The sequence below is a fragment of the Lagopus muta genome, chromosome 3, assembly GCF_023343835.1.
Source record: "Lagopus muta isolate bLagMut1 chromosome 3, bLagMut1 primary, whole genome shotgun sequence".
Lineage (NCBI taxonomy): Eukaryota > Metazoa > Chordata > Aves > Galliformes > Phasianidae > Lagopus > Lagopus muta.
The window spans coordinates 33,091,337-33,101,823 of record NC_064435.1 but is presented as its reverse complement, the minus strand read 5'-3'; the positions used below and the strand labels follow the sequence as shown (position 1 = coordinate 33,101,823).

The following is a 10,487-nucleotide window of genomic DNA, read 5'->3' as shown; positions in this document are numbered from 1 at the left end:
CTCCTAAAAAGAAAAGTAGATGGTTTATTTCTATTGATTATGTTTACTGCATATTCTTAGTATATTTTTATTAACCTGAGACTTCAGAGTTTTTCTTGGTCTGCCGGAGAGATGAAAATGATTGATCCTCTTGCTTTACATGTGAAAGAACAAATGGAAGATGCAATATGCAGTTATTTTTTTTGTTGAGACAGAGTCAGAAATTCACCATAGTTTAGCCATATTGAGAGAAGCAAGACCATTTCTTATTGAAATTAAAAATTTCCTGCAGTTCATTGGTATTAAAAAAAAAGATTTTCTTTTCCTCTGTAGGCTATTTCGACCTTATAAATTGTTTTGCTTTCTCCTACTGTTTTTTTTTCATGATATATTACAGGTTTATCTTCTGTACTATATTACAATTTATCTTAAATGATCAGATACCGGGTAGAGTTCTGAGGGCAGTGTGGCTTACAGCAGTACTTGACTCAGATGTCCTATAATCTTGTCAGACTTTTGCCAGAGATTATGAGCTATGATTTCAGTGGGCCAAGTGTTGGTGACCAGTCATGTTCCTAAAAGTATTTTATCAATTTTCATTAGAAATGATTATAATGAAAATAGAAAAGAGGCATGATAATTAAGAGAACATGGAAAAGAAAATCACAGTAACTAAATTGGAAGCCAAAAGTCAAACATATTAATGTACTCAAGTTGAGTGAACTAGATAATCTCCTTGAAGTATGTGAATTCACAAATAAAACTGCAGGTCTAGCTGCAGAGCTTTTAAATAAAACTGTTAAATCAGGGATGGCATAACTGGAAAACTGTCAGTTTTTGTGGGATATTAAACTAAAAAATGATCTGAGCAACTACATGCCATGTTTGTATCCCACTGACGTGTGCATAGCTTTAAAACACTATAAGAATTATTAAAAATGTCAAGATAAATTGAAACTAAAATACAACACAGAATTACACATTTTGCATTTTATTAAACCAGTACAATGGATTTTTAGATAACCATGTTTATACGACAAGGAGATCAAATCATTCTAATTTCTCAGAAAGAGAATCACATGAAGAATTGAATTACTTAATGTTAGTCAACTGAAGTTTATCTAAGAGTTATCAGATATAACCAACATTCTTTATCCATAAAAGCTTTATTCAAGGCTTCATAGAGTGTTTGCACTAACCTTACTTCAAACTGAATGAAACTAAACAAAGGGTGAATGATCTTAGAGAATTAGTTCATCACAAGTTGAGAAAGTACAGTATTGTGAAGCTGGGACATAATATTATAAAGTCTCTAATTATAGACTGCATCTTTTGAAATATTTTCAGTAGCTATTACTCCAATAGTAAGGCCATTGTTGGAAAGCTCTCTGAGTAAGGGATATCTCAGAAAAGTCTAACAGTCTGAAATAGCACTAGCAGCACTGTTCTACTTATCTATCTTTCAAATAATTCAAATTGAAATGCAAATAGAAAAATGCTTGTATCTGAACTGCTGAGTCACAGCCTGAACCTCTGATTGATCACCTGAAGCAAGCAATGAGTCAGCCCTGGGAGCACAGGTGAAGGCAATCCACCTGTGCTGCTGGAAGGGGTGGAGCCTGGCTCCATCTCTCCTAGACCTATTTAAGAGCTGGCTACCAGTAGGGAAGGATCTTTTCTGCTGATCTCTCCTCTGGAGTTTTGCAGTGAGCCCAGGATGTGGGTAAGCTTTTTATCTCTTCTCTTTTTGTTATTATAATCTGCTCTGCCAAACTCTCTTGTTTATTTCATAATTATGACATCTTTATATTCATTGACTATATAATGCTATAGATCAAATTAATGAAAAGTAAAGTGTATAACAGGAGACAAAAAAAATGTGGCCTGTTCTTTAGTACAGGGAAATAGCAATTGAGAAAGTATATTGTTCTTTATCAATAGAGAGAGAAGGCTGTGGTGTAAAATGGCCAGTAATTAATGTAAGATAGAAGATTAACCATCAATAGATTTCTAGCTCTATCTTCCTATGTTGTTATTGGTTGTGAAAGGCACCTCTGAGGTTTCAAGGTGGAACTTTTTAAATACGTTAAGATTACTAATGTTATTACATATGTATTATGACTGTGTGCACAGCCTTGGTACAACTACTTGCCCCTCAGAAACTACTTCCTGAGAAACTAGCTAAATGATAAACCCTTTAACTTAGAAATGTCATCTGTTTTACCTTTCTTTTTGATTTCTAGACCTATTTCCTTCTCAGAAATAGTTTGAGGGCTACAATATTTTTAATTTTTTTCGAGTTCTCCAAAGTTTGAAAGTCACAGTTCTGCTTTTTGATAAAACTCTAATTTTTTGACTAATAGTATCTCCAGCAGAATAGCCTAAATAATAGCCTAAATTATAAAACTGGCTCATATTATCACTGATGGGACTAGTTCTATAACGATGGAAGAGCCAAGAGGTTCTTAGAATAGAATCTTTTAGGTCAAAAGGAACTTTTTGAGGTCATCTAGTCCAATTCTCTGGCAGTGAACAGGGGACACTGACAGCTAGATCAGGTTGCTCAGAGCCCTTTCTAGGTTGACCCTGAGTGTCTCCAGGGATGAGGCATCCCCCATCTCTGGGAAACTTGTTCCAATTCTTCTCTGAAACCTTTTGATGGCAAGGAATGGACAACTGGCAGTAATATTTTTTATGCTATTCTGCAAGTTTTTGATATGTACATATTTTGAACATATTATGTGCCATCCTGTTTCATCTTCCCTGATGTCCAGGAAAGATAAAATTATGGTAATAAGTAGGGAAGGATGATCAGTGGTTTGGAATGGCATCCATGCAAGGTGCAGTAAATTAGGCTAGGGCCTTTTGGGCTGGCAAGAGATGACTAGGAAGAATATCATACCTATCTATCAAGTACAGGGAAGGTGAGCATGGATCAATTACTAATTTCTACTTTCAGTAAGAGGGAGAAAAACAGTGTTAAATTAAGCTAGAATATATCAGGTTCTACACAAACACAGGAGGCTGGTAGCTATCCAGTAGTGTGCAGCCAAGCCGTGTAACTCCTTGCCTCAGGACACTGCCAGGCCTGGCTCAGAAAATCTCTGAGCTGTCTGCTGCTGGAGACAATCCAAGTATTCTGGAAAAGAATCATTAAAGCTTGACCTGTTCTTACGATTTTCCAGTCTTTGATACTGCCAGTAGGAGCAGGGTAATATGGAGCTTTACTTTAACACAGTGGCTTTCTATTCTTACATTAGCTGTTAAAAGCTGGGAAGAGTAGTTTATTTTTGGGAGCCTGCAGTGGAAATATACTTGCCTGATGAACACCAAGTTTGTGTGTTGATGTGACCATAGGTCTTCTCCAAAAGTTGCAGTACTTATTACAGTAAAATTGCCATAGTTATGCAAAGAAGAAATGAACAGATACACTGACTGTACTGTGACTATGATAGCATATCTTAGTATGATCTTAATATGCCTTATATATGTCAAATTGAAAAGATTTCCCTCTACAAGCAGGAAAAAAACTGGCAAACGATTTATCTTAATGCAATTGATGTTTAACTGATATTTTAATCAGCGTAGTTATTAGCATTCAGTGTTGACCTATCTTGTAGAGTAAGAAGAGTTCTTCCTTCCTGGGTCCAGTACCATTTAAAATTTTAATTTTGAGCCTAGATAATAGAGTAAAAGTATGCGTATTAGGTAGATGGTGCCAAATTGGGAGGCCCATTTTGTTCACTGAATAATAAGATAATTCTTAAAAATTGATAACTCAAAGAGCACAACGAACTACAAAAGCCTGCTTCAGAATCCAATCTATTCATCAAGAACAGAGTATTTTCTCTCCAGCTGCCCACAGAGAACTAGATGAAGATGCCTGAAGATGCAGCACAACACCAGCAGAAGAGTCTCTTTTCAAATTCACTTTCACATATCAAGAAGTTGAAATATTGCATTGCAGTTGAACAGGTTTTGGAGAAATGATCATACAAGGTTTCTTCCTGTTTCCAGTAGCCTGCCATTCTACATAAAATTGGAAAACTTTACAAATGTGTTCACCAGAGTGCTGTCACAGCTGCTTCCTTTTCTGCAGAATCAATTCTATTTTTGTTTTTTCTCTCCCTCAAATTCTACAAAGTCAAGTTAGGAGGGATTTGCACTGCATCAACTTGGAAGACAATGAAGGAGATCTCGTTCATCCTTCTTTTTCATTGCAAATGGAATTATTCCAATCATCCACTCGCAGGCAATGCTGGTGTATATGTGTGACAGAGCAGGTTCAGCCTCTAACTGGTGATTATTCACATGAAACAGAAGACTTGGCTTGCTTTTCAGAGGGCAAGCTGTGCTTCCAAGTCTTTGTAGGACAAGAGAAATAATGAACTGTTTACTGGTATGCAGAACATACTTTATGTGGAAACTATGGGGAGATAATCAGTGTGAAATCCTATGCCACGGTTTTCAGAATAAAACCACAATTTAAATTAATTAGCAGAAAGCTCACTGTACCCTTGCTTTATCCACTCTAACCCAAACAGTTTTACTGTTTTTTCATCCCTTCTAAGGTATAGGTTTTGTGATGCACTCAGGCTGGGTTTTGGGGGCTTTTTTTTTTTTTTTTTGAGGGATGTCATTTTTGTCATTACATGAGTAGAAATAGTTTTGATCTTCTTTATCTCCTTCTCATCTTATCTTTCACTGAAGCACCATTTTATGTTGTTTGATATACAGAAAAGATATTTATGATGTGTCTTCACATATGTCCAATAAATGTTGTATCAACAGCATTTGACATTTTTCACTTTGAAGATGGCCATTATCTCCAAGAAGTGGAAACAGGGCACTTCTTAAAGTTCCTTTGAGAAATTTCAAAAGAAGATGAAGCTTTTACGTTCTTATTTTAGTGTTCAAATATCTGACACGTACTGCCATTGCTTTACTTAAATTCATAGCTGGCAATTTGTGTAGAAATTTCTCTTTTTTTTCATCATGTCATTCTCAGTTGCCAAGAAGCACACCTGTTTGCTTGCTTGATCCTTCAAGCATAGAAGTTGATTTTCCATGCATGTTAAAAAATTATCAACTTGAAGACCAAAACTAATCAGGCAACTCTTTTGGTTCCAGTGCAGCAAGTCTTCATGGCCATCTATTATACCACTGTTTTTTAATCAGGATTTTTATTTAGCATAGAAAGTGAGCGCTACTGTAAAACTCTCCTATCAATAGGAATGTTTGAAATATGTTCTCTGGCCTCCTGTTGTTCAAGCATTGCAAATTGTCAAATTATATGTGACAGACTGATTGCAATCTCTCTTTTTCATGACAGGCAAAAGTGTTTTACTTCACCCTGGGAAAAGAAAGAAAGAAAACAGGAAAACAGGAAAAAAACATTCAACTCCATTGAGAGATTATTCTAATCACAGGTAGCTGTTATTTTGCAAAATTTTAGTAAGCTTTAATAGGCAGCTAGCTGTAAGTTTCTCTCAAGATAGTGTTTATGAGCGATATCTGTCTTTTTTTTGTTGTTGTATAATTTTTATAAAAATTCTATGATAGCAGAATCTATTTGTCTTATATTAATTAATGATTTTTAGTTATTATACAACTGGAAAATTAAAATATATTTTATGGTTACTGCCTGTTCTGGTACACTACAAAGAGAAAGCCATTCAGAGAGAACTACAAGATATCTCACTTCACCTATGAAAGAACAGCTGTAGTTATCTGTGGTGGAAAATGCTTCTGGTGTGAATGGGGAATGAAGTATGGTGGTATATTCCAGTGTGAATGTATTAAACACTGGGGGTAACTGTGCCAGAGGCATATTTGAGTACCTCAATTGTATATATGTACCATAAGCATTGCTTTTTATGCATGGTTATTCATCACATAATGCCTATATTATAGCTGCTAGAAAATATTCTCCTCTTTTCCTCACAGTGTAGGATAGACAACAGCTGTTTAAAAACATCCTGAGATAGTGCTGATGTCAGATCCAAAGAACTTCTTAAAAAAAAAAAATTGAACAAAGAAACTGCATTCACAATTTTTCAGAGACAAGATCATCACTTTTTTTGTATATTAGGTGGTGGACACAATAGCTGCTGGTCTATTAAAATAAATAGCCAGCTCAATACCTTGTTACCCACTGTTACTGGCCTGTAGCGCATAAAGTGGTAGGTAGGATAGAGCAATACTGAAAATTGGCCCTCCTTTTTTTCCTTTTTTTTTAAAAAAAAAAAAAAAAAAACACTTGCTCAGGAATTCAGGAATACACTTTTAAGTAACTCATTGAATTACATAAATATACTTTTTGTTGATATATTAATTAGATAATTGTTTTAGTTATTTACTGTCCCTAATCCACAGTTGCCTGTATCTGAACTTCATCACTTGGTGCTAATCGCACATTCTCTAATGAATTTTGAAGTCAGAGTCAGCAGCACTCTTCTGCAACAAAGATTCCTAATTTTAAAAATTATTCTGTATGTTTGTCTTGTCTGAGAACATTTGGATGGACTTCTTAGATGAATTTTACTGTTAACACTTTATTTAGATTATCTAAATTTTTAACATATACATAAATTGGCGTACAAAATAATGTAAAAAAAAAAAAATAAAAGACAAAATGAGAATTAAAATCTTATGGAAACTTTAGAATATTACTTGTAATACTGAAAAAATCAATTTAGCTTGAAACTGGTGTAGTTTACACTAATGGATTTTGCAATTTTATTGCTTTTTAATAACCTCTTAATGAGTACATACAATCAGTATATGAACATACTACAAATATTGTATACTATGGTTAGTATATAATATTTTGAGAATTCAAATCTACTCACATTACTCTAGGTAGAGTTTTCTGTGTTCACTAGTTTGTCATTTGAAAGTTACTTTCAGCAATTTTTTTCTGTGGCTTTTTTTTTTTTTTAAACTTATTGTGTCACCAATCTTTTCTCTTGCAAGTCAGCAGTCTAAAATTTTACCTACATACCTAAATGATCCTCAAGGTGCCAGACATGTCACTGTAGCAGGTAGTCCACCTAGCCTTTCCTTCACCAGAGCCAAACATGCCAGCACTAAGCTGGTGCAATTGGAAGAGGAGCCCGCAAGAGCGACATCCAGCCTGCCAAGAAGTGTTACACCTATATAACAGAGAGATACTTATAAAAACCTTGCTGTCATTTCCTAGCCTTGCTATTTAGTCTGTCACCGCAAAGGGGGCTTGATGAAGCAATGTGGAGCCAGTTGTAGGCAATACAAGCAGCCCGCTGGGGAAGTGCTCTGAGATGCTGTTGCACCTCTGACACATGCATCCGCTAGTTGTCAGCGGAGGAGTGTTTCACTTGGCTGACCACAGCCTGTCCAGGCGTAACCAGAAGTCAATGCACTTTTTTGCTGCTGTCTTTTGGAATTCTTATCAAAATGCAGTGCTGAAAAAACAATACTACCCTAGCTAGAGACATAATATACTACATGGACAATGCATTTGACTAAGTTTTAAAATATAAAGCAAATAACTTGTCAATAGTTTCAGCACAACATTTACATCTGATCTATTGTGGAAAAGTAACTACTCATTCATAACACCTAAGCAGTGTTTGCTCTTACTGTCAAGAGTGCAAGATACATTTCTAATCAGTTTGCATGAATCCTCATCTACTCTTAAAGATGCTATCAGGATGGAGAGTTAACTTTACGTTAACAACACTGTCTTTTTTTTCTAAAGAAATTACAGCTGCCTATTTAGGATTATTTTAAGGCCCATAGATTTTCAATACGGTCCAGAATGTAATTTATTGTGGAGAAAACAGCAGTGTCAGAAGCCTAACTGAGACAGGGGAGGTTTAGGTTAGATATTAGGAGGAAGTTTTTCACACAGAGGCTGGGGACATGCTGCAACAGGTTGCCCAAGGAGGTTGTAGATGCCCCATTCCTGGAGGCATTCAAGGCCAGGCTGGATGTGGCTCTGGGCAGCCTGGTCTGGTGGTTGGTGACCCTGCACATAGCGGGGGGGTTGAAACTACATGATCTTTGATGTCCTATTCAACCCAGGCCATCCTATGATTCTATAAATCTACATACTTCATTTAAACTCTAAAAAGAGAAGTTTTCAGGTGATAGAGAAAAAAATCACTATCAAATTGCAAATGTTTGTTCTTTTTCAGGACATGTGGTAAGGGACGTTCTCAAGGAGATAAAAATGCCTTTTATTTCTGTTCCCTATGCAGAAGATCAAAAAAAGGAACTCGGATTCAATGAGTTATGTTGAAGGACTGCATCCTGATGGTAATAATGCATCTATTATAGAATATTTCATAGAAAAATCGTTTAGTGAATCATATACCATCACTTTAATGTCTTAATTGCAGAAACACAGAATGGCTAGGGTTGGAAGGGACCTCAAGGATCATTGAGGATCTCCAACCCCCCTGCCACATGCAACCTCCCCATTTAATACTAGAGTAGGCTGCCCAGGGCCCCATTCAATCTGGTGTTGAACACCTCTGGGGATGGGGCATCTACAACTTCTCTGGGCAGTCTGTTCCAGCACTCCACCACTCTCTCTGTAACGATTTTCCCCCTGACATCCAACCTAAATCTTCCCTCCCTCAACTTAAAACCATTTCCCCTTGTCCTTCAGTTATCAACCCATTCAAAGAGTTGATTTCCCTCCTGTTTGTAGGCTCCCTTTAGGTACTAAAAGGCTGCAATGAGGTCACCCTGCAGCCTTTTCTCTGGGCTGAACGAGCCCAGCTCCCTCAGCCTGTCCTCATAGGGGAGGTGCTCTGGTCCCCTGATCATCTTCGTGACCCTCCTCTGGTCTTGGACTTGCTCTGTCCTCATAGTGGGGGGAGACTTAGCACCTGGTCCCCACCTAGAGGTATAGGGATGCAGGGCTCAGGGACGTGAGAAGTACTGGAATCCTGGCCGCTGCTGAAGACCAAGGCAAAGAACTCATTCACGACTTCAGCCTCCTCTTTGTCCATTGAAGCATGTTCTCCTTTTACATTTACCAAAGAAGGTACACTCACTTTCACCTGTCTTTTCTGGCCAATGTACCTGTAGAAAGTCTTCCTATTGTTTTTCACGTCCCTCGCCAAGTTCATTTCTGCCTCCGCCTTGGCTTTCCTGATCCCATGTCTGCAAGTCCGGACGGCATCCCTGTATTCTTCCCAGGTGACACGGCCTTGTTTCCAGAGCAAGGTATGCACCTTTCTTTGCCCTCAGCATGCCCAGCAGGTCCTTACCAAGCCATGCCAGCTTCCTACCTCCTCTGCCCGCTTTCTTATTCAGAGGGACAGAGAGTTCTTGTGCTCTCAGGAAGGCATCCTTGAAGAGTAGCCAGCTCTCCTCAACATCTTTGTTGATGGCATCCCAGGGGGTCTTGGCTAACAGTCCGTTGAACATCTTAGAGTTTGCTCTTCCAAAGTTCAGGGTCCTGATGCCGCTCTTTGCCAGGCATACATCCCTTGAGATCACAAACTCAACCAGGGCACGGTCACTGCAACTCAGGCTGCCTCCAACCTTAACACCACTAATGATTTCCTCTGCATTGGTGAACAGCAGGTCCAGCAACGCTTCACCTCTGGTTGGTCTGTCCAACCTGGACCAGAATTTTATCATCAACACATTCCAGGAGCCTCCTAGACTTCTTGCTGTGCAAGAGTTGCTTGCAACTTGCTGTGTGGTCTTTCCAAGAGATATCCAGGTGGTTGAAGTCCCCCATCAGGACAAGAGCCCGTGAGCACGAAGCCAGCTTATTCATATTTACATGAGAAATTCAGCATTTACAAATGACAAACTTGTGTCGGCCAATGGCTGTTACAGCATGTTGGGGGGATCATTGGTGTGGGATGATTAGCAATTGAAGAGTCAGGAAGAATCAGTACAGAGAGCAGGACCTGAGTTGGAATCTTTGTCTTGGTTCCGAACAAGCACCTCTTACTGTGGCAGAGAGACAAAGATGTCAAGGTCCTTGGCAGGCTGTATGTTGCTTTTGAGCGATGGTGTTCTGCTCTTTGCAGCTGAGGCTGAAAGGCTCTGAGCAGAGGCCTATTAAGCATGCTTTTGTCAAAGTAAAGGGAACTGGAGGGTAGATCTGCTGTAGAAGGAAATAAAAACTAAGTTATATCTTTCTACTAAACCTCCAGAAAGAGGAATGATTCCTTCCATATCATATGTACAGATGTAGCAGCAAAGGACACGTTTCCAGAGACAAAGTTGTCTTCTTTTTGTACTTCCTGAGCCTTCTACTACATTCTAGGAACATGGGAAGTTATTGAGATTGGGTGTAGCACAGCACAGGGATACATTTCCTTTCTTGTGATGTTTGGAGGAGTAGTTGTACTAAGAGCACTTCTTCAACAAAGAAAAAGAATGCCTTTTCTCTCAGTGAAAAAAAAAAAAGAAAGTGTAATAGCCTACCACAATTTTCCGGTAGAGATCCTCCCCCATTCTTCAGTAGGGATGCCAATTGCTTAGTCCAATGCTCTAAT

The 10,487-nt window shown here is 38.2% G+C and overlaps 1 long non-coding RNA gene across 1 annotated transcript; it reads left to right on the top strand.

Annotated features, from left to right (window-relative positions):
- The first annotated feature begins 1,644 nt into the window (after positions 1 to 1,644).
- On the top strand, positions 1,645 to 8,345 carry LOC125690539 (uncharacterized). The gene is made up of 3 exons (XR_007375704.1): positions 1,645 to 1,702; positions 5,312 to 5,408; positions 8,157 to 8,345. It is a non-coding gene; the product is annotated as an uncharacterized LOC125690539 (long non-coding RNA).
- Positions 8,346 to 10,487: the final 2,142 nt, after the last annotated feature.